At 41.3% G+C, this 27,799-nt stretch overlaps 1 long non-coding RNA gene across 1 annotated transcript in view; it reads right to left on the minus strand.

The window, feature by feature from the left end:
- Positions 1-328: 328 nt before the first annotated feature.
- The window catches only part of LOC139074891 (uncharacterized), a 258,563-nt gene continuing 231,092 nt past the window's right edge, over positions 329-27,799 (minus strand). The window contains exons 2-6 of the long non-coding RNA XR_011524797.1: positions 20,881-20,966; positions 15,060-15,163; positions 12,036-12,149; positions 7,304-10,631; positions 329-1,341 (exon numbers count right to left, since the gene is read on the minus strand). This is a non-coding gene — a long non-coding RNA (uncharacterized lncRNA). The remainder of the gene's footprint in view (positions 1,342-7,303; positions 10,632-12,035; positions 12,150-15,059; positions 15,164-20,880; positions 20,967-27,799) is intronic.

The following is a 27,799-nucleotide window of genomic DNA, read 5'->3' on the forward strand; positions in this document are numbered from 1 at the left end:
CACATTTCTCCTCTCCATCCCAGCCCCGTCGTCATCTGGGCTGGTTTCACTGGCCATGCCATGCATCTCAGGCCTGGGACTCCCTCACGTCTAGTAACCTGACCCCCCACTCCATCTCAGCCATCCGCTGACCAGAGCAGCCTCCAGCTGGTCATCACGCTCACACTCTTCCACTCTAAGTTACTAATTCAAGCACACAAACCTCCTAAGCTTCCAATTTACTGCCTCAAATATTTTTATTACTATTTCTCTTTCACTTCTTAGGTACCACCAGTTCAGTGTTTCCTGGAGCCCTCAGGGCCCATTCAAGAGAAAGAAATCAAACAAATTATTTGAACAGAAAGAATTTAATATTAAAAAGTGTTAACTGGTATTGAGAACCGAACAGGCAAAATTCTAACCTTAAGGGAGGGAGCAACCGCAGGAAGCAGCTAGTACCACTAGAAAGGGGAAAACAAAGGGAAGAAGTTGGGCGTGTTGAATCATGGAAGCTTGGAGGAGGGCCCATGGGCCCAGGGCCCAGATCTCAGAGGAGGGGCACTGCTGGCTGCTGCGGCTGCCCTGGAGAGGGTGCCATGAAGCTGGTTCTGAGAGGCTGGAAGAGCTGCAAACTGGACTCAACTGCAGCTTCCAGAAGGAAGCGTCACTGACAACACGGTGAAGCATTGCAAGGGGGATGGTCGCAGCAACAACGGGCGCACGGGAATGAGCAAGTCCCTTCTCCCACCTTCAGCCTTGCAATCATCCTCTAGTGTTCTCTGTCTCTCTCTCTCCCTCTTTCTCCCTTTCTCTCTCTCTATTGGGAGAATCTAATAGGAAGCCAGCTGGCCATGCAGAAATGTCATTTACAGAGTATCAATCCCAACTCCACATGAGTTTGAAGCTGGAAGAATAGCTTAATAATTGAACTAACTCTTTGACTTTCTATCCATCATCCCTGCCTGCCTTCACTTGCTTGTCTGTCCAGCCTGGGACCAACCGTCCAGCACTTCAGTTACTCTCTGGCTGGTATCATAAACTCATTTGCTTCCAGCGAGCAGACTGGTATCACCGATCACCAGCCCAACACTGCCCGACATCTTACCACATTTCTCCAGGCAGCTCGTTTCCCCACACTCTGCAGACTGCTTTAAATCTCCGCTCTTCTCAAACTTCCACCTCCCCTTTTCTCTTTTGCTAGTTTCTGTTTCAAAGATGGAAACTTCCTCTCAACTTCCTGCTAACAAGCCAATAACTGCACCCACCCCCACCCACCTTGTCTCCTCTTCCAGTGAGAAAGGTGGTGTTTCTCTGTGTGAGGCCAGCACCTGCTTCTCTTCACTGCATCCCATTCACTTCTTTCTGGAATTTTTTTTTATTGAGTTCATAATAGTTTACAACATTGTGAAGTTTCAGTTGTACATTATTACTTGTCCGTCATCATACAAGCACTCCCCTTCACCCCCTGTGCCCACGCCCCAGCCCCCTTCCCAGAGTAACCCCTGAACTGTTCTCGTTGTTTGTGTGTTTGTTTATCTTCCACTCATGAGTGAAATCATACGTGTTTGTCTTTCTCTGTCTGGCGTATTTCACTTAACATAATACCGCCCATGTCCATCCACGTTGCTGCAAATGGGATGATTTTGCTTTTTTATGGCTGAGTAGTATTCCATCATACATATATACTACATCTTCTTTATCCAATCATCGGTCGATGGGCACTTGGGTTGCTTCCACGTCTTGGCTATTGTGAATAATGCTGCAATGAGCATAGGGGTGCATAAGTCACTTGGAATTGTTGATTTCAAGTTCTTTGGATAGATACCCAGTAGTGGCATGGCTGGGTCATATGGTATTTCTAATGTTGTTTTTTGAGAAATCTCCATAGTGTTTTCCATAGTGGCTGCACCAGTTTGCATTCCCGCCAGCAGTGTATGAGGGTTCCCTTTTCTCTACAATCTCTCCAACATTTGTTATTTTTTTGCCTTAGTGATTATAGCCATTTTCATCTGTGTAAGGTGATATCTTAGTGTAGTTCTGATTTGCATTTCCCTGATGATTAGTGATGTTGAACATCTGGTCATGTACCTACTGGCCATCTGTATATCTTCTTTGGAGAAATGTTTGTTCATATCCTCTGCCTATTTATGATCAAGTTGTTTGTATTTTTGTTGCTGAGTCATGTGAGTTCTTTATATATTATGGAGATTAACTTCTTGTCCAATATATGATTTGCAAATATTTTCTCCCAATTGGTGTGTTGTCTTTTTGTTTTGATCCTGGTTTCCTTTGCCTTGCAGGAAAGTTTTGATGAAGTCCCACTTGTTTATTTTTTCTTTTGTTTCCCTTGTCTGAGAAGACATGGTATTCAAAAAGATCCTTTTATGATCAATGTCAAGGAGTGTACTATCTATATTTTCTTCCAGAAGTTTTATGGTTTCAGGTCTTACCTTCAAGTCTTTGATCCATTTGTATTTTATTTTTGTATATAGCATAAGATATTGGTCTACTTTCATTCTTTTGCATGTGGCTGTCCAGTTTTCCCAACACCATTTATTGAAGAGATTGTCTTTTCTCCGTTGTATGTTCTTAGCCCTTTGTTAAAGGTTAGCTGTCTGTAAACGTGTGGTTTTATTTCTGGGCTTTCAGTTCTGTTCCATTGATCTGTGTGCCTGTGTTTATACCAGTGCCATGCTGTTTTGATTACTATGGCTTTGCAGTATGTTTTGAAGTCAGGGATTGTGATCCCTCCAGCTTTGCTGTTTTTTCTCAGGATTACCTTAGCAATTTGGGGTCTTTTGTTGCCCCAAATGAATTTTAAGTTTCTTTGTTCTATTTCTGTGAAGAATGTCATTGGAATTCTGACTGGGATTGCAGTGAATTTGTGGATTGCTTTGGGTGCTATGGACATTTTAACTATCTTTATTCTTCTGATCTATGTGCATGGAATATTTATTTCTTTATGTCATTATCGATTTCTTTCAGTAATATCTTATAGTTTCCATTGTATAAGACTTTCACCTCCTTGATTAAATTTATTCCTAGATATTTTATTCTTTTTGTTGCAATTATAAATGGGGTTGTATTCTTGAGTTATCTTTCTATTAGTTCATTATTAGAGTATAGAAATGCAACTAATTTTCCTAAGTTGATTTTGTACCCTGCAACTTTACTGTAGTTGTTGATTGTTTCTAATAGTTTTCCAATGGATTCTTTAGGGTTTTCTATATATAAAATCATGTCATCTGCAAACAGTGAGAATTTTGCTTCTTCATTTCCTATTTGAATTCCTTTTATTCCTTTTGCTTGCCTGATAGCTCTGGACAAAAACTGCAGTACAATGCTGAATAAGAGTGGTGAGAGTGGGCACCCTTGTCTTGTTCTTGTTCTCAGAAGGATGGCGTTCAGTTTTGGGGTTTGTCATATATGACCCTTATTATGTTGAGGTAACTTCCTTCTATCCCCATTTTGTTAAGAGTTTTTATCATCAGTGGCTGTTGGATCTTGTCAAATGCTTTTCTCTGCATCTGTTGAGATGATCATGGGGTTTTTATTCCTCCTTTTGTTAATGTGGTGCATCACATTGATTGACTTGCAGTTGTTGAACCATCCCTGTGTCCCTGGTATAAATGCCGCTTGATCATGGTGTATGATCTTTTTGATATATTGCTGTATTTGGGTTGCCAATATTTTGTTGAGGATTTTTGCATCTATGTTAATCAGAAATATTGGCCTGTAGTTTTCCTTTTTGGTGTTGTCCTTGTCAGGCTTTGGTATCAGGGTGATATTGGCCTCATAGAATGTGTTAGGAAGTATTCTGTCTGCCCCAATTTTTTAGCATAGTTTGAGAAGGATATGTATTAAAATCCTCTTTGAATGTTTGGTAGAATTCTCCAGGGAAGTCGTCTGGTCCTGGACTTTTATTTTTTGGGATGTTTTTGATTACTGTTTCAATTTCTTTACCTGTGATTTGTCTATTCAGATTACCTTTTTCTTCCTGATTCAGCTTTGGGAGGTTGTAAGAGTCTAAGAATTTATCCATTTCTTCTAGATTGCCCAATTTGTTGACATATAGCTTTTCCTAGTATTCTCATAATATTTTGTATTTCTGTCATATCCATTGTAATTTCTCCTCTTTCATTTCTAATGTTATTTATGTGAGCTTTCTCTCTTTTTTTCTTTGTAAGTCTGGCTAGGGGTTTGTCAGTTTTCTTTATCTTCTCAAAGAACCAGCTTTGTTTTGTTGATCCTTTCTATTGTTGTTTTTCTTTTCATTGCATTTATTGCTGCTCTGATTTTTATTATTTACCTCCTTCTTCTGACTTTGGGCTTTGATGTTCTTCTTTTTCTAATTCAGTTAGGTGTAGTTTGAGATTGCTTATTTGGGATTTTTCTTGTTTGTTAAGGTGAGCCTGTATTGCAATGAATTTCCCTCTTAGTACTGCTTTTGCTGCATCCCCTAAGAGTCAGTATGGTATGTTTTCATTTTCATGTGTCTCCAGATATTTTTGGATTTCTCCTTTAATTTCTTCAATGATCCATTTGTTGTTCAGTAGCATGTTGTTTAGTCTCCAGATCTTGGTCCCTTTCTCAGCTTTTTTCTTGTAGTTAATTTCTAGTTTCATAGCATTGTGGTCAGAAAAGATGCTTGTCATTATTTCAATCTTCTTAAATTTATTGAGGCTTGTCTTGTTTCCCAACATGTGGTCTATCCTTGAGACTGTTCCGTGCAAACTTGAGAAGAATGTGTATTCTGCTGTTTTTGGATGGAGTGTTCTATATATACCTATTAAATCCATCTCGTCTAGTTTTTCATTTAATTCCACTGTTTCCTTGCTGACTTTCTGTCTATATGATCTATCCATTGATGTGACTGGAGTGTTGAGGTCCTCTGCTGTTATTGTGTTGTTGCTAATGTCTCCTTTTAGGTTTGTTAATAGCTGCTTTATGTACTTTGGTGCTCCTGTGTTGGGTACATAGATATTTATAAGTGTTATGTCTTCTTGGTGGAGTGTTCCTTTGATCATTATATACTGCCCCTCTTTGTCTCTCTTTACCTGTCTTATCTTGAAGTCTACTTAGTCTGATATAAATATTGCAACACCTGCTTTCTTTTGTTTCCCATTAGCTTGGAGTATCATCTTCCATCCCTTCACTCTGAGCTTTTGTTTGTCACTGCAGCTGAGATGTGTTTCTTGGAGGCAGCATATTGTTGGGTCTTTTCTTTAATCCATCTCACCACTCTGTATCTTTCTATTGGAGACTTCAATCCATTTACAGTTAGAGTGGTTATCGATACAAGAAGGATTAATACTGCTTTTTTTTTTTTTTTTTTTTTGCTCATTTTCCAGTTCTCCGGCATTTCCTTTTTTTCTTATCCTATGTATTTTGGACTACCAATTCAGTTAGATAGTTTTTTTATACTGGTTTTCTTAATTTTCTCCTTATTTATTATTTGTGTCTGTGTTCTACTTTTTTGTTTAGTGGTTACTATGAGGTTTGTATGCAAAATCTCATAGATAAGATACTCCATTTTCTGATGGCCTCTTATTTCCTTAGACTAAGCCAATTCAGTCCCTTTCTACTCCCCCTCCTAAGTTGTTTTTGTCACATCTTATTCCATCTTGTGTTGTGAGTTTGTGGTTAAAGTGACAAGATTATCTTTGCTTTTGGTGTTTTCCTTCCCTTTTTCTTTAATGTTTTACTTGAGTATTCGCTAACCTGTTCTGATGGATAACTACAATTTTCTGATTTTGTCTATCTATTTATCTTCTTATTCAGGGCTTTGTAACTCCTTTCTTCTTGTTTTCCAGGTATGAGGGGCTTCTTGAGGATTTCTTGGGGGGGGGGCTTGTGGTGATAAACTCCCTTAGCTGTTGTGTATCTGGGAAAATTTTTATTTCTCCATCATATCTGAAGGATATTTTCATGGGATAGTGTATTCTTGGCTGAGAGTTTTTGTCTTTCATAAATTTTAATATATCATTCCACTCTTTCCTAGGCTATAAGTTTTCTGCTGAGAAATCCACTGAAAGCCTGATAGAGGTTCCTTTGTAAGTTATTTTCTTCTGCCTTGCTGCCCTTAATATTTTTTCCTTGTCATTGACTTTTACCACCTTCACTACTATATGCCTTGCAGTAGGTCTTTTTACATTGATATAGTTAGGAGATCTGTTGGCTTCTTTCACTTGGATTTTCATCTCCTTCCCAAGGTTTGGAAAATTCTCTGCTATTATTTCTTTAAAAAGCTTTCTTCTCCATTCTCCTTCTCTTCTCCCTCTGGAATACCTATAATCCTTATGTTGTATTTCCTAATTGAGTCGGATATTTCTCGGAGACTTTCTTCATTTCTTTTTAGTCTTCGTTCTCTCTCCTCCTCCATCTGAAGCATTTCTATATTTCTGTCTTCAATGTTGCTGACTCGTTCCTCTATGATATCAGCTCTATTGTTCAGTGAATCCATATTCTGCTTTATCTCACACATTGTGTTTTTCATTCCCAATATTTCTAATTGGTTCTTCCTTATAGTTTTAATCTCTCTTGTGAAGTAGCTCCTGAACTTGTTTAACTGTCTATCTGCATTCCCTTTTAACTCATTGAGTTTTTTAGTGATAGCTATTTTGAATTCTCAGTCATTTAGGTTACAGATTTCTGTGTCTTCAGGATTGACTTCTGGGTACTTGTCATTTTCCTTCTGGTCTGGAGATTTAATATATTTTTTCATACTGATAGATGGCATGGATTTGTGCTTTCACATTGTGGTAGCATTTGATTGCCACTTCCACCCGTTGCAACTGGATGGGGGTCAAGAGCTACATATTTTTACCACACTGTGATCCATAGGACAGCTCCCAGGTGCTGGGCTGGGACACTGGATGGGGTGTGCTTTCTTTCTCCTGCGTGATCTCAGGGGCTTCTTGCTCTGCTCACACCATCTACTCTCCAGGGGTGTTGGCTTGATGCAGACACTCCCATGATAGTTAGTCACCTCTCTGGGGGGGCTTTCCCCAGTGCTGTAAGGGAACTTGATCTATGGTGTTCCCATGGAGGGCCGCTGCTCCCTCCCCTCTTTCTTCTTGGAGGCTGCTGGCTCCTGGGGTGCTGCCCTTGGGGGAGGAAGACAAGCTTTCTTTTACCTCATTCCACTTCCTCTGTTGGGGGGGGTGTCTAGCACCTCCATCTTCTGACATATGGCTACGTGGGTCTCTCAGATGTCTTTTGTGTTGTGTGGGTGTCCTCTGTTGGGGTATGAATGTCCTTTTCATTGTATCTTAGAGGGGAGAGTTTAGAGGGAGAGCTAACTCTGCCATGATGCTGATGTCACTCTCTGGAAATTTTAAGATTCACCTTTCCCCCCTCAATTCTGTATCTTTGACCTCTCCCTCTTTACCAGATCCTTGCCTTTGGCTTTTCATAAATTTTAACTTTATTCACTAACTTTTGAACTAATTACACACAGCAAAATGGTACAGCCACTTTAGAAAATAATTCAGCAGTTTATTGTAAAAATAAACATACAATTATCATATAATTCAGCAATCCCACTCCTGGGTCTTTACCCAAGACAAAGGAGAACATGTAGACACAAAAACCTGCGTGTGAATGTTTATTGCAGCTCTCTCTTCACAATCGTCAAAAACTAGAAATGATGCAAATGCCCTTTGGTGAACGGATAAAGAAACTGTGGTAGGTTCATACAGAGGGATACTGCTCAGCAATAAAAAGGAATGAATCGTTGAGACACACAACAATGTGGAGGAATCTGAAATGCATTTTGCCAAGGGAAAGAAGAGAGACTCAGAAAGGGATTTACTGTATGATTCCATTTACATGACATTTTCGAAAGGATGACATTATAAGGACAGAAAAAAGATCAACAATTGCCATCAGGAATTCTTTTGAAATTAGCTTCTTCCACTAAAAAAATGCTCACAAAAGGTTCTTTGGGATCTTACCCTCCCCTGCACACTACTGCCAATGTGACTCTGACTTTCATAGCAAATTTTATTAAAACAGTTTGTCTACACCCATCTTTTCCACTCCCTCTCTTTTCATTCACTCCTCAAGCAACCTCACGCTTGCTCCAGCATTGTCAAACTCACTGAGAATTTCTCTGTACTCATCTCTCTCATCCTTGCTCAGTAGCAGCCCCAAAGGGTTGACTATCCCCTCTTCACTCAGTTTAGGGAAGAGTCTTCCTGCCTAGACGGGGCAAAGGCAGACTCTACACTTGAGTAGGCTCTGTCACTGCCCCAGCATCTGCCACAGTTCATGCCACAGGCTAGGAATGAACCAGTAAACACTTCTGGAAAGGAGCTTTGGGACAGATAGCTAGAAAAGGTGGCACTATCCCAAGTTTTCAGAAAAACTCAGCAGCTCACCTACTTTGCACTTTATTATGTTTTCTCATAAAGACCTTTCTACCATGTATCCTCAACCATTGAAGAACAAGACAAAAATGAATTGTAATTGCACAAAAACTAACAAGAACCTCTTATTTATTTAAATTTTGCCCCTCTAAATACATTTCTCAGGAGGATGGATTTCTTTTATTGAACCTTGAAGGAGATGCCTTTTCCACCCTGGAATGGGTTCAGACTCTGGATTTATTGCATGTTCTGTGTATCTTCTTTGATTGATTGGTGCTGAAGAGCTGAGCAGCAACATTACTAATTATCCTCAGGATGTAATGCAGTTGAAGAGTCGTTAAGAACTCTCTCAATTTGGAAAGCAGCCACTGCCAAACAAAGGGATTCTTCTCGCCTCAACCAGAAGATGCACAGTCAGGTCTCTGGGGCCCTCTCTGACTCAACCCGGGCTTCATTTATGTTCAAGCAACTCCACTAACGCAGGGCATACCCCTAATTTCGCCCAGTGACAAAGATGAAGCAGAATTCTGCTGAAATGCCAACAGTTTATTTTTATCTTTTCTTTAGTAAGAACTTGGTAGGCTTTTGTTTCTTGTAGGGCATGGGGCTGCTATAGGGCAAGAAGATGGAATTAGCTTAATCATGAAGCAGTGCCAATGGGACTTGAGCGACTCAAATATTTTCCCCATCAACCTGTCTTTGATGCCTAAAATTCTCGTGTTGAGTATTTAGTAATTACCTTATGACATTAAGGAGTTGTGACCGAATAAAAACCTGAATGGGAGGGAAAACAGCATTGAACCTGATATACTAACTAGATCATACATGCAAAGTGCTCAGTACAGTGTCTGAAGGATAAAAAGGACTCATAAATAGTAGCTGTTATTTCTATTACTAATAATTGCTCAAGCATTCGCTAAGCCAATGTTTCTTGACCATCTACTTCGTGTCAGGATACCATGCTAGATGTTGATAAATTGCCAGAATCTCTGTCTCAAAAGGCTCCTGTGATCAGGGCAAGAAACCCCTCAGATAAACAATTAGACTTCACCCTCATAAGTGCTCTCTCTAATAGGACACTGAGTACCAGGTGGGAACAGGAAGGAGCAGCCTGTGGGCTTGTGCGGACGGGACACTGTGCAGGAGGGATGGGTCAGGAGGAACATTTAGGGCGCTGCCAGGGGAGAATGAGGGGATGGGTGTTCTGGGCTAAGACTGCATGAAAAAGGCAAGATGACATGAAAAAAAGAAGGCAGGAAAACAGAGGAACAATAATGAGTTCAATGTGTTCAGAGCACAGATTTCATCAAGGGCTAGAGAAGAAAATGGGATTGGAAAAATATCCTAAAGGAGGAAGTGCTATGCCTGGTGAATGGACTTAACCCAATAAGAAACATGGGTCCAAGTGCAGATTTCAAGCAAGAACACAATAAAATTTACTGTTTGGAAAGACACATTCATTGATATCAAAGGACGAGGGTCAGCAAACTATGGCCTTTGGGCCAAATCCAGTCCCTTGTCTTTTTATTTTATGGCTCAGGAGCTAAGGATGAGTTTTGCATTTTCAGATGGTTAAAAAACAATCAAAATAAGAAGAATATTTTATAGCACATGAAAATTGTAGGAAATTTAAATTTTAGTGTCATAATTAAAGTTTTAGTGGAACACGGCCATGCTCATTTGTTTACGCCTTGTCTCTGGCCACTTTTGTGCTAAACAGCAGAGATCATCAAAAATATTTACTATCTACCCTGCACAGAAGATGTCTGCCAGCCCTGGGTTAAAGGATATAGCTTAGAGCAGAGAGAGAACAGAAGGCAGGGAAGCCAGCGTGAAGGGCAGAGGGAGAAGCTTCAGCCATGTTTCTCCAACCTGAGTCATGTACAAATCCCCCTCCGAAACTGCTCCAGGAGCTCTAGTGTCACTTGAATTACTTTTATTCAAACATAAATTAAATATTTACAAACAGACATCCTGGTAAAACTTCCTTATTCTTTTAGCTCTTACACAACTCTAAAACCAAAACAAACTTAAAAATCAAGTACAAACAAAACTACGAGACCAGTCAATTTCATGTTAACGTCCTTAATTTAAGGTGAGGGACGATGTCTTTCGGCTGCAACCAGATGTCTGCGTCGAGGTCCCAGGCCAGCCCCAGATTCATCCGAGTGCGAGTGCAGGTGTCTGCTACCACGTCTGGGTGATGACAACGATCTCACAACCTTCTCTGGGTGCAAGCACTCCAGACACCTTCATTCACGTAGAATGGTGTTGGCAACATTTCTGTAAAGGGTCAGATGATAAACATTTTAGGCTTTGCAGGCCCCTGCTACAACCACTCAATTCTGCCATCATAGCTCAAAAGCCCTCACAGACAGTCCATAAACGGGCGGGCGCGGGTGTGCTCCAGTCAAACTTTACTGACAGAACAAGCAGTGGCCAGAATTAGCTCAGAGGCTCTGGGTCAACCTTTGTTCCAGGGCAAAGTGGAAAACTGGTGGGATTTCTGTTCAGCTGTGGACACACCCTCGACAGGCCAGGAGACTGCTGTGGAAGGAGGAGTCACTGCCACAGCCGCCCATCAGATGTATTCACAGCGACAGGCTGCAGGCTGGACTGGGGCCACAAGCCTGGACAGCAGACAGCGTCACAGCACTATCACCTCTTCACCTCACATCTGTATTCAAACCAGCTCACAGCAACAATGACCATCTTGCCACTTCCCTTGGCCCAGAATGGGGTTTCCACCCTCCGGCCCTCAACCTCAGGAGGCTCAGAGATGCCTGCAGGTCCTCACCACTTGTTCCTGCTGGGACATCCAGAAGGGCTGGGTAATTATGGACTTTGCACATTAGCCACCAGAGTCCAATGCATACTGACAGAGTCTGAGCGCCATGCCGTTATAGTTCTGAATCTCAAAACACAGTAAGAAAGGAAACTTGGCAACAGTCTTTTTAATTTGGTACCTTTTTACCCACATTGCGAGGCATTTGGGATCAGAGTTCTGATTCTCTTTATGAAGCTCTTCTATATACAGAATCACAGACTACCTTTAACTTGGAGCCTGACACTCTAGAGAATTTTATTATTATTATTACGCTTCAATTTTAGACAAAAAGCACATTTTGAAAGGAAAAAGGGCCAAGAAATGCTATAATTTGGATAAGAAACAATGTCTTTTATTAGAGTCTTTCTTGTAGGGGAGAAAACTTTGCCATACATGTCCCCATGCTGGCTAATCTTCTCTTCCCTAGACAGTCAATTCAGGGAAAAAAGAGGGATAACAGCCAATTCGGTGTGTGTGTGAAAACTCATCATCCTGGTGAACGGATGGATGGGTGGCTATTTACCAACCAGACGAGGAGGCTGAGTCCTCCAGTGAGGCTTCGGGTGTGTTCTCCTGGGTGTTCCTGGACAAACTGCACTCCATTGCTCACGACCATCCTTACACGGGCCAGGCTCTATGCCAGGCACTGGTCAACTAGAATGGAAGACAAGAGGGGCCTTGCCCTCAAGGAGATGGCACTGGAGTGGGCACCACCAGAGTCTTAGTTTTAGTTACGTGCTTACTGTGTGCCAAGCACCATGCCAAGCGCTATACACACAATTTCTCTGGGAATACTAATGACACCCCCATTGAAGAGACATGATCATCTTGTCTTTACAGATAAGGAAACTGAGACTCACAGAGGTTAAATGACCTGATGAAGGACAGACAGCCAGTCAGCGGCAGAAGCAGGTTTCGACCCTGTGTGGCCTAATCTCGGAGCTTCTGTACTTCCTCCTGCAGAAGGTGGACGCCTAAACAGACAATTCCACGACATCCATTATCCTACAACAGGGAGAGCCGAAGCAGGGGCTCTGGGAGCAGGGGACTTGTGAGGGTGGTGGGCTATTTAGAGTACTCTAGAACAAATTGATTAGGACACACGACTCATGAGTGGGACCTGAGCAAAGCCCAGCTTCTGAACCCAGTGGAGCACTTTGCTAAACATCCCACTTTAGAGCACTCGGGACTGTCTTGGAGGGAAATAAAACCACCAGCCAGGCTTTCCTCCCAGAGAGCCCCGTGGCTAACTGCCTCACCTCTTTCAAATCTGCTTTCAAACATCATCTTCACAAGGAGCTACTCAACCACCTTATTTAAGCTGCACCCTGCCTCCTCACCATCGCTCTGATTTCTTTCCCTGCCCTCCTATTTCTCTGTTGCACTGTTTTGACCTTCCAACCTATGGTACTATGTAACTTACTTATTCACTATGTTTACCGCTTATTCTTATTGTTTACTACTCGAATCCTTTCTTTAGAACATAACGTCAACGACAGGAGGAACTGGTGTCTGTTTTGTTCACCACCAGATCCCAAGTCCCTAGAAGAGAGCCGTGTATACAGCAGGTGCCAATAATATTTGTTAAATTAATAAACGAGTGAAGGAGTGTTGAAAAACAGACTGCGGATGTAAGACTGGGCTGAATGATTCTGGCAGCCCTTCCCAGCCCTGGCGTTCGGCTCCCACATACAGGAAAAGCATCCTTCCATTTGGGATTCAGGGGCACTGGAAGCAAGTTCTCACCCGTCTACATACACGACTGAGGTCTCACCGGGATTGTGCTTTCAAATGTGGATGAGACCTTCATGTTCAATAAACTCTCAACCTTGGTCTCCCGTGCTCGTCTTCATTCTAGTCCTGTGCTCTCGTGACATGGGCAGTCAAAGAAGTAAATTTAGTGCACACAGCAAATATTCCCCACATCCCAAAGGCAGGCAGAACAAATTCTGTGATCTGAGTTGGAAATATTTTTTATAAAATTCATGGGAGTGTCTTTAAGTTTGAATTAACGTAATTATAAAATTTAGAAGCATCCACTGTGCTTTTTGTAAGTTTTCTATAACAGATGTGTCAAATGTTTGGTTTTGAAAGGACTTCATAATTCAGTCACAATTTCCTCTGGGTTAATTACGGGAGTCTAAGGGTTGGTCGGGGGACAAGAGTAACACAGTTCTTGACATGCCATCTGAATGCAGGATGAATGCGGTCTGTAACAAAGGCTTCCTGTTTTCCTTTTTCTTATTATGTTGAGTAATATTCCCTTATCAGGGTGAGGAACACTCCACTTCTTTAAAGGTTGAAACTGAATTCCAATTCTGTCTGGAGCACGTTTGGGTTTCTACCAGGCCCACTTTCTGTTTCAATCCCAGGGATGGGAGAGATGGAGGGTACCACAATTTATTCCCGTGTGCTCAAATGTGATCAAACCTCGAGCTCTCACTTGACAGCTGATGTCAAAGAAATTTAGTGTCTTTTGTTTGCATATTAATTCTTTTTTTATGCATATCCTTCTAGGTTCCAAAGCCAGAAAATCTGCAGTTCATTCCTGATTATTCCCCCTGCCCTACCTACTTCCCTGGCTATCATTTTGTCCTCAAGTGCTATCAATTTACATCTAAATATTTCTTGAATCCATCCATTTCTGTCCATCCTCACTATGGCTGCCTTGATTATGGCTGCCACATTGTTCTGCTGCTAAGGTCCAAAATCTTGAATGAGACCTGTAAATAGGGTGACCAATTCATCCAGGTTTGCCTGGGACTGTCCCAGTTTTAAATCTGAAAGTCTCACATGCCAGGACCCTCCCCCTAGTCCTGGCCAAACTGACACTGTTGGCACCCTCCCTGCAAGTCTTGGAAACTCTCTGCTTCCTCTGTTCACTGCAGCCCCACTCACCTTCTTCCAGTGACTTGGACTTTCCTACCTCAAGACCTTCACACGGGCTGGTTTTCTCCCTGGATTGCTTCTGCACTCACTCTTTGCCTAGTTAACTCATCCTCCTCTCCCAGATGCTGGCTGAAACGCCACATCTTCAGATAGCCTTTCACGATCCAGCACCCAGCCCCAAGTTCATTTCTGACCTTGCTACAACCTCTCAGTGTATTCTTTAATTTGCCTTCACAACCCTATCAATTAGTGGGTAATATTTTGTCTGTATAGTTATGTGTTTAAAGAAGCACTTTCTTCATTAAAATTCAGCTCCTCAGAGGCAGACAACGTGTCTGTCTATACAGCTGTTTGTCCCCAACACCTTGCCCAGGACCTGGGAAGTATCGAGTCCTCTATAAATACACTTTCAATACATTTACTTTGTACGTGTTTTCCTTTTCCCCTGATTAAACTTACAAGACCTCTTTCTATCCTCCCTCCTTCCCTTCTTCCTGCCTTTCCTATCTCTTGCTGTCTCTCCTCTCTTGTTCTTTCTTTCTATTGAAGAAAGAATTATTGGAATTATCTGTTAATGCTGTTTTATGAGTTTTAAACCAGTATTTTCTGCTTTTATCAGCATTATTTCCTTCATCTAATTTTCTTAGGTATATTCTTTATTTTAGTTTGTTAGCTCTCAGGCCCATTTGCCAGCTCTCTCTTCCTCCCACCTGCTTTAGCTAGACTGAGCCTGCACTTTTCCTGAAGAGACAGAGCTGTGTCACTTCGTCACTCTTTTGGCACCCGTTGTTTTCTCTGTGGGATATGCCCTTCGTTTACTAATCTAACAAATATTTAATGGCTACCTCCCCACCTTGTCCACTGAACTACTAATTATTTAAGATCCAGCTCAGCTGTTCCTTGACTGTAACGCTTTCCTGCCTCCACCCCACTGAGTTCATCCGCTGCTCTGTGCCACACCCGTACCTGGAGTGGACATCCGTTATAGTACTTACGTTGCATTGTAACACTTTATTCATACTCCATCCTCCCCACTGACCTCTGAGCTCCACGATGACAGTGTCTGACCTCTGTGTCTATTTTGGGGGAGTTTGAGATTCTGGAGGAAAGGGACACACATAATTAGTATGGCTCTCTCTGCAGCCTCATCCTCTTAATAACTAAAGAGACCTTCCAGAAAAAAATAAGTAGATTAAGTCAACAGGAAAATAGGCAAGGAGATGAATAGACAGAAAAAAATACTGGGTCATGGATCACGTACATTTTCAGCTTGATTATAATACCGACGGAAATTTTTTTATTGGAGACAAGAAGAAAAACCAGGGAGGGACAACTACAAATATAAATTTGATGTAGATAAGAGCGATTTTGAGAAAATTCACACTGGAGGGACTTGGTCCTCATAGAATACGATTTTGCCAAGTTTGGCAGTTGGGGTGGAATATGGACCTCGATCAGAGTGGAACAGGTTTGGAGTACTTTAAGCATATGTTGTGGTCAACCAGTGAAGGATTGAGGATGTTAGAACCATCAAAGGGCCAACTAGATAAAGAGCAAATAACTCTTGTGATTTTACTCAGTGTGGCCTGACATGCTAGATATTGAGGCAGGTATTGAGGGGATAATTCAGACACATTTTCCCCTTCCTTACTGCCTATCTCTAGCCTTTCTGGGAGGAAACACACATCTTGGTGTTGCTTTCTTTAAAACAAGAGAAAAGAGTCAAAACAGTTAATCTCACACGCTTCCTGTGAAAGGGAAAAGGCAGCACGAGCTGGTGTAGGAGGAGACCTTGGGAGCAGAGCCAAAGTAGAGGATTTTCCCAGTGGGTCCCCATAATGATGCTCTTGGAGGAGGAGAGACTCAGAGTCACCCAAAGGTCCAAGGCAAGGCCAGGCCCATGAAGGACTCAAGTGGATGGAAGTGATGGTCGCATCCCGTGAGGAGCCCAAGGAAGGACAGCCAGAAGATAAGGGGTGGAGGTGGCCCTGAGGTTAATGACAGGAGAAGACATAAGAAGGACAAAGGTACAGGGGCCAACGGTCAAGGTTGGAAACTTCAGCAACTAAGATGGTGGTGTCATAAACAGAAAAGAAAGACGCAGAGAGAAAAGCAAACCTGCACTGGGAATAAGGAATCGGCGGAACTAGTCTGCCTGAGACTATCAGGACACGGCTTCTTCAACTGCGGGTGCGAGAAGCTGGGAAAATCAGAGAGGGGATAGCAACCCTGACCACCTTCAAATTCCAATTTAACAGACACCCAAGCTCCATCTTCTTCCTAAGACAGCACATCAGTGCCTCTGTATCCTTAACTGTGCATCTGGAAAATCAGATTCTAAGGCAGCCATCACGGTGGCCGACGTAGATCGTCTATAGTAATCACTCAACAGCTTTGGTCTTGGGTATTCTCAAATACTTGCCGTTTCTTTCCTCCACCTCTGCACTTCTGTTAGCAACATTAACAGTTGGAAAGATTTTATTTTATTTTATTTTATTTTTTGAGGAAGATTGGCCCTGAGCTAACACCTATGTCCGTCTTCCTCTACTTTATATGTGGGATGCGTGCCTCAGCATGGCTTGATGAGAGCTGGGTAGGTCTGTGCCCAGGGTCCAAACTGGCAAACCCCAGGCCACCGAAGTGGTGTGTGAGAACTTAAACGCTGCATCATTGGGCGGGCCCTGAGATTTAAATCCTTCCCTGTGAGTTACTGCACACGTGCCAAGTAGATGCTCAATGGTCACCTCGTTCACTCACCATCTGCCAACTTTGTAGGATGTGTGAGTTGAGTTCATGCCTCAAGAAAATGTCACAATTGTTGAATCTCAAGAGTCACCTCCAGATAATCTAAATTTTAAGTATTGAATGTGTAAATGACAAGGGACTGGTGTTTAAAAACATTTGCATAGGAACTCAATTCAAAACCATCCTGTGGGGCTCAGGCCATTTAGTCAATGTCTCCAGAGGCTCTGGCTCTTCAAACATGAATTCCTCCTGTTTCATTAGTTTGTGCTATTGCTGTGGCTCCCAAGGGCTTAGATTTGGGAGAAGAGACTTAACCATGGTATTGAGCTTTCAACTGTGTAGGAAATAAACTCAGAAACACCCATCCTTAACCAAATTTGTTTCACTTCAGGGAAAGAACAGATATGGGGTTCTTAAAAATTAACGAGTGGCATTTATGTTGAATTTTAGATTAAATGATTTTACTAAAGCCTCTAAAAAATACCCCTTTTTAGCAGGTCAAAGAGCTCTGCTTCAGAAATGACAGCACAGCCTCCCGGTGAACTGCTTGTGTGCAGTGTCTCTTTTTCTTCTTCCACTTCCACCTCCTAGAGAAGCTCTTCAGGAGCCTCAGACGGGGGGCTGCTGTGTGGCCAGTTCCAGGGGGACTATTCACATCCGAGTCCACTCATGTGACTCTCCATCACTGTTAGAGGTGCAGGGGTCACAGAGAAAACTTGTCCTCGCTGTGTAAATACACAGACAGACCTCTTAAAGAAAGCTTTCTCAGTGTCTTAGGTCAGGCTTCCGAGAAGCAGGGCCTGAGACAGTGATTCTGGTGAAAAGGATTCATTGGAGGAGCGCTCTCTGGAGGGGGTGCAGTGTGAGGGAAGCAGCAGACAGGACAAGAAAACTAAGCAAAGGGGCGGTCTCAGCTGGAGACTAACTTCTCCCTCGTATCCTGGAAAACTGGTCCATCTCAAGGCCAGGCAGTTGGCCTTTTTACCCCAGTCGATTGTTGGCCACTGACTGTCCCCTGCAGCCAGGAGTAACTCTTAGGCAAGGCAGCTCCATTTTAGCAATGAACATTCACAGCAACTGAGGAACAAGTGTGTCACCAGTGAAGGGGACCCGGGTAGGGCACCAGGAGCATGCATTACACTTGGGGAGGGAAAAAAAGATCAGAAAAGCAGAGAAGGCCTCTCCAAGCAAGCAGCTTATAAGCTCATAAGAACAATAAGAAAGAACAAGGATAAACAAGAGATTTAGAGGAGAAGCAGGGAGAATGGTGTCTCAGGCAAAGGGAACAGCATATGCAATGGCCCTGGGGTAGAGAAGAGAATGTTGGCCTCCTTTTCTCATCATTCAAGGTGCTCTGGCCTCCCTCCTGATTCTGGGTTTGAGGGAAAGAGTGTAGTGGCATTTCCATAAGGCAAATACAGGGCAGGCAAAGAGTTTTGTACTTTGGGCTTCAGCAAAGGACCCAACAGATTTGTGGAAGAAAATATTATGAGTAAGCAGTGGGCCCTGAAGATTGCTAGTCTCACCTTTCATGTGCTCTAATCTCTGTACTAAAGTATATTTATCTGCTTTAGGGAGATGAGTGAAGGTTCTTGTGTCTGGAAACTTTACAAATGCCCAGCAAGGCCAAGCTCTTGGTCTGCAAGGGTATAGGGTCTTCTCATTGGGGTAACATGGTCCATCCTTCCCAGGTATGTCATCCTATGTGTCATATCCTAATGATTTACGGCACCCAAAACTCAATGAAGATAGACAGATGATAGATAGATAGATAAACAGAGAGAGAGATAAAAAGAAGACCAGGGAGTTAAAATACACTGTTTTGGCACATAAATTCTGAGATATCAAAACCTTCCTATGAAATGAAACATGAAGTGTCCAGTGAAATGAAAACATTGGAAAGAATGAACCCTCGTGTCTCCTCAATGTCCCAGCATGAGGTGTTTTGATGTTCTGTACTCAACTCGGCAGGAACTGAGCAAGGCAAATGGCTGCAAAGGGCAACTGGTAGGAGAGAAGGGCCTCAATTTTGCTTGCAGATAAAAGGTCTTCAGTGCATATTTATTGGCTAGTGAATGAAGATCCCATTGAGGGCTCGCCTCTCACCAGCCACTCTAAAGACAAGCTGAAAAGAGAAAAAACAAGGAAAAAGATAGGATAACAAAGGAGGATAGGAGGTTAAGATGAGCTTAGAGCTCCAAATTTAAACATGAGATAAAAGAATTTCAATTAAAGATGGTGAGTTGAGGGGCTGGCCTGGTGGTATAGTGGTTAAGTTCGTGTGCTCTGCTTCGGTGGCCTGGGGTTCCCAGGTTCAGATCCCCAGTGCAGACCTACACACTGCTCACCAAGCCATGCTGTGGTGGCATCCCATACAAAATAAAATAGAGGAAGCTTGGCAAAGATGTTAGCTCAGTGACAATCTTCCTCAAGCAAAAGGAAGAAGATTGTCAATAGATGTTAGTTCAGGGACAATCTTCTTCACCAAAAATTAAAAAAAAGAAGATGGTGAATTGAGAACTGACATATACTAAGGTCCTTAAACATGTCAACCCCCATCCACCATATTTTAGAAAGAATTAATCCATAATCATACTCGAAAACTAGAAAGGCAGACAGCTGGAGGACATTTTGAAGAAATTCTAGAAGACAGAAAGCAAATGGATCTGATTGATGAAAACAGATCACAGAAAGATGTAGCCCAAAATGCTGGAGAAAAGAGGGACCCTTCCCACAGGGGTCCTTTGAGAGCTCCAAGCTCCTAGTCCACAAACATACAGGACAGAGATGAGACAGGGTTCAAGCATGAAGGTAACTGGTAAATGAATCACAGGCCAAGTCCCCCCCCAAGGTCTGTTTCCTGACTTTACATCTTTCCCCCTCTCTCTCCTTTGCTCACCAACTCCAGCTTCATTGACCTTCTTTATGTCCTTTTAACACGTGAAGTGTCTCCCCAGCTCACTGTGCACTTGCTGTTTCCTGTCTGGAACAATCTACCTCTAGACTTTCACATGCTTGGCTCTTCCTTGTCATTCAGGTCTTGGCTCAAACTTCAGCTGCTCAAAGCATTCTTCTCTGGTCACAGTATCTAAATTAGATCCCAACCCCAGCCAGTCACATCACCCTGCTTGCTTTCCTTCAGAGCATGTGTGAATCTCTGAAGTTGTCTGACTCATTTATTTCTTTGTTTCTCATCACCTGAGGACAGAGGCCTTATCTACTTTGTTTATCAGAGTATCGACAGTAGCTGGAACATCAATACAATGAGGTGTTTGTATCAGTTAGCTCTCGCTGGGTGATAAAGTACCCCAAAACTTAGTGGTCTCAAACAACAACTCCTTATTTTGTCCATGATTTGGATCAGCTAGGCAGTTCTTTTTATCTGCGTGGACCCAGCACATCTCTCCCGGGTTCTGTATCCCACACATCCATGGTCAGCTGTAGGCTGGCTGCTGGTTGGATAATCTAGGGAAGTCTTTGTCACATGCTGTGTGTCTGGCAGGCTGTTGGTCAGGGCAACAGAAGCAAATGGGCCACATGCCTCTTGTCATCCTCTTGGGCTTCTTCACAGGACTGCTACTTTTGATAGCTCAGAATGCATATGCAAAAAAACGGATTTTTAACTTTCTGGTCTTTTATCTATCTTCTTTACAAGGGCAGCAAGAAACAGCATGTCCAGCCTGCAAGTGATTTTCAAGTCTCTCTCTCAGGTCAATTTTCTAGGATCCCAATGAACAAACTAAGCCACAGGGCCAAGGCCAGATTCAAGGCGATAGAGAAACAGACTCTGCCTCTTGCTAGGAGGAGCTCCAAAGTCACATTGCAGAGGGGCATGGACACAGGATAGACAGAATTTGCAGCCATTTTGGCACTCTTATTGTACTGTTCAATATATATATACACATAAGTTGAATATATCTCATTGAAATAACTGCATCTGGGAAGGCTGGGCTAATTGGACCACATCTCTCTTCCCTGCCCTCCTCCCAAATATATACAGCAGACAACAGAGGCTTTTGGCCCCCACATAGAAATCCAAGCTGTGCACGCTAAAGAAAGTGAGCTGCTTACATGCAGAGGCCTCCTCATTTGAGTGTAGGACCATGAATGGGAAACAAAGCAGAGTTTGAGGAAACTCTGGAACATCCAGCAGGCACCTTAATGAAAAAGGAGAGGAAACACAGCTTTTCTCAAGAAGGAACATATCAAGATAATTCACTGCTCAAGTCAAGTCCTCCCTTTTTTGACTTGGTCTCCACGGCCGGCCAACCCCCACAACTCTGAAATGTCGTTTTCCAGTTATGACACCAGACCCACCAGTACAGGCTCATCCAGGGAGCAGTTTCTTGGCAAAGAGATCTATGCAAATCCAAATGGAACTCCCACTGCTTAACAGCCTAGATCTTTATTCACAAACAAGAACTAACAGCCAAGGGTCAACAAACACGTGAAGAAAAGAAATCACATACATGAGTCACATTAAGATTAACAAGTAAAATAATTGTGTTTTTAGGAAATAAAGATCATTCAAGAAACAAAACAATTTTAAAAAATAAATGACTCTAGTGAGATTGGAAAGATGGCACATACAGAAGTAAGAACAGACTGCGGCTGCAAAAAAGGAGCAATCAGAGGACAAAAATGAGTACCTGGGAATTAAAAATATGTTTGGCACTAAAAAAATTCAGTGGACAGACTGAAGAAGAGAATGGGGTTGGTTAAGAACCATGTCAGAATCTTGCAGAACTTAACCAAAGGCAAAATAAGGGAATATATAAGAGAGAAATATGAAGCAGCACAGATGTCTGCCCTTTCTTTTATCGGGGTTCTGGAGGCAGAGAACAGAGGTAATAAAAGGGAGGAAAATTCAGTGATCTCCTAGAAGATAATTTCCCTGAGACAAATGCTAGCTGGGTCTCTGAAGCCCCTTTTATAAGGGCACTAATCCCATTCTGGAGGGCTCTGCCCTCATGACCTAATCACCTCCCAAAGGCCCCACCTCCTAATATCATCACATTGGCCGTTAGGATTTAACATAGGAATTGTGGGGAGACACAACATTCAGACCACAGCAATGGATCCACAGAGAATGGTGTCATGAATTTTGCTTGATCATCTGGGAATACTGCAAAAAGGAGGTGCTATTTCTGTTCCACTGTGAAGGATGAATATGAATTCCCACTGCAAGGCAAGGCATTTCAGGCAGAAGGAAGAGTATATGAGCAGAAGTAGAAAGGTCTGAAATTTCCTGACAGGTTTGGAGAAAGAGATCAACAGTCCAGTGTGGTGAGAGTTTGAGATCTATGGCAGGAAGTGAATACACATGAATCTGAATAGATAGGATGGTGCCAGATTGTAAAGAGCTCACATGCTATTCTGAGAGGCTTTTCTACCTGACACTACATATAGTTGGGCACCCTTGGAGAATTTTATGCAGCAGAGCAACATATTCACAATCTGCTTAGCTCAGGGTCATGAGGATAGAAAGCGTTTGCCTTCTGATGAACCACTCACCTAGATGTGAAAACACGAGAGGAGATGCAGAATTTCAATAGCACTAGGAACCAGGAATATTCCACCATTACCTGCTAGAAAACCGGAAGAACTTCCATGAGTTAAACCTTTAAAGCCTGCAGGTAGAATGGTGGAACCATTCGTGGAAAAATATTTCAAGAAATCTTACAAGCTTAGACTAAAGCGGAGAAATTCAAATCTCCCTCAGTATGGAAACTATTTAGTAGAGGATTCAGAGTCTTTAACACCCTCATCCAGCATCAGTCGTGAGCTGAAATGTGCACGTGGAAGGAAAGGAGCTGTGGGGCGGCCATGGCAAAGTTGTAGCTTTTAGCCATGAATGCAGAAACAGCCCATCCAGAAATAAAGTTTGCAATACTGTAGAAAGACAGTAAGGTAGTGGTATCTCAATATCTCTTCTTAGACACCAGGCTATTATTTTAAAGAATAAGTCACTTTTTAAACTAGAAATTTCAATGATAATTGGCTATTTTAAACTGGAAATCTGGCTCAAGGCTGTGCACATCGAGAGTTCTCCAAATTCAGAGCAGGAAGAAGGAATAGATCACAAAACAATCTGATGGGAACTAAGTAGAAATTACATATAACAATTAGGAAAAGCCTGTATATTTCTTCTTCGTTGATGAATACACCGAAGTGGAAATCAGAGCAACATATATCTCAGGCATGTATCTTAGTCCTATTTTTTTTCAAGACTGTACAACATGAAGACAGAAATTGTAAGCTTAAGAGTCAGGAGACGAGTCTTTGAAAGAGTTCTATTAGAGGAAAGAGAAGCATACTTTAGAAAGCTTCTGTTGTGTCCATGTTCTCAATAAAATTCAGGAAACTGCCCTATGAAACAAGAAATTAAAACTTATATGATAAGTTGAGAGATTGAGCTGTAAAAGGTGAGGTTGGCAGGATAGAAATAGATAAATAGATAAAGAGGAAATATCTTGAAAAGAATAAAATTTCCCTTGAGATTAAATGTAGCTTAGAAAAAATAAAGATCAGAATTTATACTACGGGGAATTAAACCAATAATGTGGAAGCCATTCTTGAGAAACTCTTTCAGAAAGAAGGGGATAAAGGAAAAGAGATAAAATAATGACTGACTAGATTCCAGATGTGGAAAAAGATTTTCAATATAAGAATGATTGGCATGTCTGATGGAGAGAACAGAGCAGATGGCAAAAACAGTATTTAAAGACGTAAGAAAAAACTTTCCAGAATTCAAGGAAGGCTCCAATCATCAAAAGGAACACATCATATACAAGGCAAAATTAATGAGAAAAAAATGTTACCATAACACATATTGAGAAAGCCTTTGAATTTAAAGAATAAATAAAACTTTCTAGGCATCTAGGAAGAAAAAGAAAAAAGGTCATATTGGAATTAGACTGCTCATCTGCAATTCTAGAGGACAATGGAGCAATGTGTGTGGTCAGAGATGAGGGGCAAAATTGTGTGAGATAAGCATTCGATACCCAGACAATCTCTCATCCATGAGTGAAGACAAAAGAACAAAATATTTACACTAATGTGCAAAGACTCAGAAAATACACTATTCCATTTAGCAACGTTATAAACACAGTTAAAAGATGGGTCGGACTCAGAAAAAATATTAGTAACCCATAAAATAGACAAATGATTAATATCAATAGTAAAGAAGGACTCCATAAACCCAATTAATAAACTGGTAAACAGTATGAATAAACAATTTACTGAGAAATACATACAGATGACCAATATGCAGCCATAACAGAATTCATTCATTAAAAATGAAATTGGCAATGGAATACCATCTTCAACCATCAAATTGAGAAAACAAATAATGCTAATAATATTATATGTTGGAAAGGATCTGAAAACAGATACTTGTAAAAACTCTGGGAGAGCCTTCAGGGTCTGGAAGATAAAGACAGCTCCCTGAATCCAAAACTCTCCACAATCCTGCAATTGACCTCCTACAAATCATGCAGTCAACAAGGAGAACCAAAGAAGCCACATATAAGCAAGCCTGTAGCATCACAAGAAGATGAAGACGACCATAACCTTCAAGTTAGCTGGAGGTTCAGAAAGAAACGCCAACTTCCAGCCTAGCTCCGACTGCTACTGAGAGCCTTTGGCAGAGTGGAGGATTAGAAGGTTTAAGAGACTCCATGGAAAGGACAGGTTCATGGAGGAATCAGATAAAACACATCAAACCACCCTCAAAAGAGGAAGTCCAACACTACCTGTTGAAATATGGAACACAGGCAAAGGACTCAGTAGTCCTTGGCACTGGCCACAAACACGCTGCTGCAAGGGGAAACGCTCTGGAGGTGTCAGCCTTGGAGGAGCACTGCTTCCAAGGGAGAATCAGAAATTTGGAAGATGTGGTACTCCTTAAAGATGTGGCAATAAGGAAAAAGGAAGGAAGGAAATAAAGAAATATTAAGGATTTTGCATAAAAGAAGGAGAAACAAAATATATCTCTCACTTCCCAACAACTACTGACAGAAGTAGGCTCTCTCAAACTGGGAACCCTATGCATAAAACATCTAGGAATAGGGGGAAGAAAACAAAGTTACAATAAGAAGAAAAGAGAATAAGTGAATCATAATGTTTCAGCTAATAAAAATTTTCTCTTCTGCTCCTCCAAAAACATGAAGGAGAATAACTATACCATAGCACTCCACATTTAATTATTTCTAACAAGCATTTGCGGATGTTAAAAAAAAAAAAACACCTGGAAATAAAAATCCCAATATTAAGAAGAGAATTTGACATAGCACGGAAAGAAATACTTCGAGATTTCATCAAATTTAAGTAAAAAAATAGAAGAAAAAGACAAAACCACTTCAGAAATGAACACTAAAATAGAAGATGCCTCAGTAAGAATGCATTTAAATGTGAAAATTTAACAAAAACATTGAAGAAAGGCATTAAACCACCAAATAGTTGAGATAGAAGATAGGCAAAAGAAGGTCTAACATACATATAATTGGAGATTCTGGGAGTTGGGGTGAGTGGACGATGGAATAGCACTAGTGTTTAAAACTATAACCCAAGAAATAAAAGAAAGCTTAAATCTGAATTTTAAAATATGCATTTGTTTCTGGGGAAAATCGACCTGATAAATTTTAAGCCATATCCTATTAAAATGACTAAAATTCGAAGACAAAAAAAAAAATCCTCTGGGCTTCCGGGCAGAAAATAAAAATCAAATTTATTTATAAGAATAGGAAAATCAGGCTGGCATTAGACTTTGAAAGCAGAAAACCATTCAAGAGAACAAGGGACCTCAGGGGAAAAAAGTCCTAGCCAAAGATTTTATATTCAGCAAGCTGTCCTTCATGTATCTTGGCTGTAGAACAGTGGTTCTTAACTGAGGCCATCACTCTCCCGCCCCCACAGGACATCTGGCAATGTCTGAAGATGTTTTGTGTTGTCATGATGGGGTGATGGGGTGCTACTGGCATCTAGTGGCTAGTGGTCAGGAAAACGGCTAATCATCCTACTACGTACAGAACAGCCTTACGTAACAAAGACTTACCCAGCCCAGAATGACAGCAGTTTTGTGGTTGAGAAACCCTGCTATGAAAGAAGAGTTTTAAACATGTAACAATTCAGGGAATATTGTACACTGGTGGTCATCCTGAAGAATTTACTTGTGGATAAACTTCAGCCAACCAAGAGATAACTGGGAAAATTTTGGTAAAAGGGCCAATAGTGAGTATTTAATATAGTTAATTGTGGAGGTAAGACTAATACAAGATTGGAGATGTGTGAAAGGATAGTATACAAATGTTGTATGTCCTGATAAAGTAGAAAAATGCAACTAAGAATGCTAATGTCCTACATATTCAAAAACAAAATTTAATCATCATAATGGGAAAAAAAGAAAGCCTAAAGTGAATGCAGACAGAGACAAATGAACCCATGTGTTTTGCAAATTTAAGACAATCAGCTGCAGGGGAAAATACTGGTGAACACAGTACCTGTAGTATATAGCATCAGTCTAGGGAATAACAGAACTACAAATTAATCTTGAACTTTTCTTAGTAGATATGTTTTTCGTAGTATATGGGTGTAACAATCCTGACACAATTTTCTGTGTGACACAGGATTGTGCAAACGAGTAAGTGTGTTGATGTTTTGGGAGCCAGGGTTCTCAGTGGGGAGTTGGGGAAGGCAAGGAAGAACCTTGTGGGGTTAGATTGGAATTTAAGGGGGTGTCAGTATAAATTTATGATTTCTGACATACAAATTTAAACATTTCATAGCTCTGTCCACTGAAAGAACCTAGAAGCAATGCTGTCTCAGTGACAATGAACAAACCCAAGGTCCAGATCTTAGTTTCCAATTCCCACCAAAGAGAACCAGGAATCCTTGGACAAAGTACTAATTCCAGGGCTGGGACGGGCAAGGTTCAAGAACTCGGAACATCTTGTGACAAAAGGTAAATAAGTACCAAAAAAAACTTGTGGGGACTTATCCAAAGGACACATAAGCCTGCTTAAAAGAGATTCCACTGGCCAGATCGAGGGAAAACTGAGTATTGAAATAAGTAAGGACAGTAATATAACCCATTGAATCAAATAGTAATCCATTAGTCTGTACTGATAGCAAATAGACAAGTGAATGGATAGATGGACGGATGGGTAGACAGACAGAAAAATAGACAGCAAAGTAGTTAGCTAGTTAGTTACCTAGATAAATAGATGGATGACAAGAAAATGTTCTTTGTTCAAAAAAATGCCAACTGAAATGTAGAGGGAGTGGTAGAATTGCAAACTCACCATTTTGAAACCATTAGAATAAAGATTTGTTCAGATGATAATCGTCAGCGGATAGTATATCTAGTAGATGATATTCTGAGGAGGAATAGGATATTTATATGATCTGAAAGTGTCTCTCTTCAGAGAATTTATTAGTTACAAGTGGATAATAATAATTACGTAGAGAAACTAGATGACAATTTTATCAGATGAGAAAAATTAAAATCACCAGTGAGTGGGCAGATGACCTTCGTGTGCCTCTGGGTGTAAGTTTCTGAGTGCACACATCACTTTTACAGTATTCTAGCCAGGCATATATACCATGAATCTAACCGTGAAGAAACATCAGACCAACCCAAATTGAGGGACGTTTTACAAAATAACCTGCCATGTTTTACAAAGTTGCCTAAGTCATGAAAAACAGTGAAAGGCTAAGTACTGTTTCCAGATTAAAGGAGACTAAAGAGCCACAACAATTAAATGCAAAACACGATTCTGGACTGGATCCTGTATTGGAGGGAGAAAGATCCTGTGAAAGACGTTACTGGGACACTTGACAAAATCAGAATTGAAACTGTGGAGTAGATAAAAGTGTTAGATCAATGTTAGGATTCCTGAACTTGATGAGTGGGCTGTGGTGACATAAAGGAATATCCTCGTTTTTACACAATGATATGTTGGAGGATAAATTGGTATTATATAATCAAACA

The sequence above is a fragment of the Equus przewalskii genome, chromosome 12, assembly GCF_037783145.1.
Source record: "Equus przewalskii isolate Varuska chromosome 12, EquPr2, whole genome shotgun sequence".
Lineage (NCBI taxonomy): Eukaryota > Metazoa > Chordata > Mammalia > Perissodactyla > Equidae > Equus > Equus przewalskii.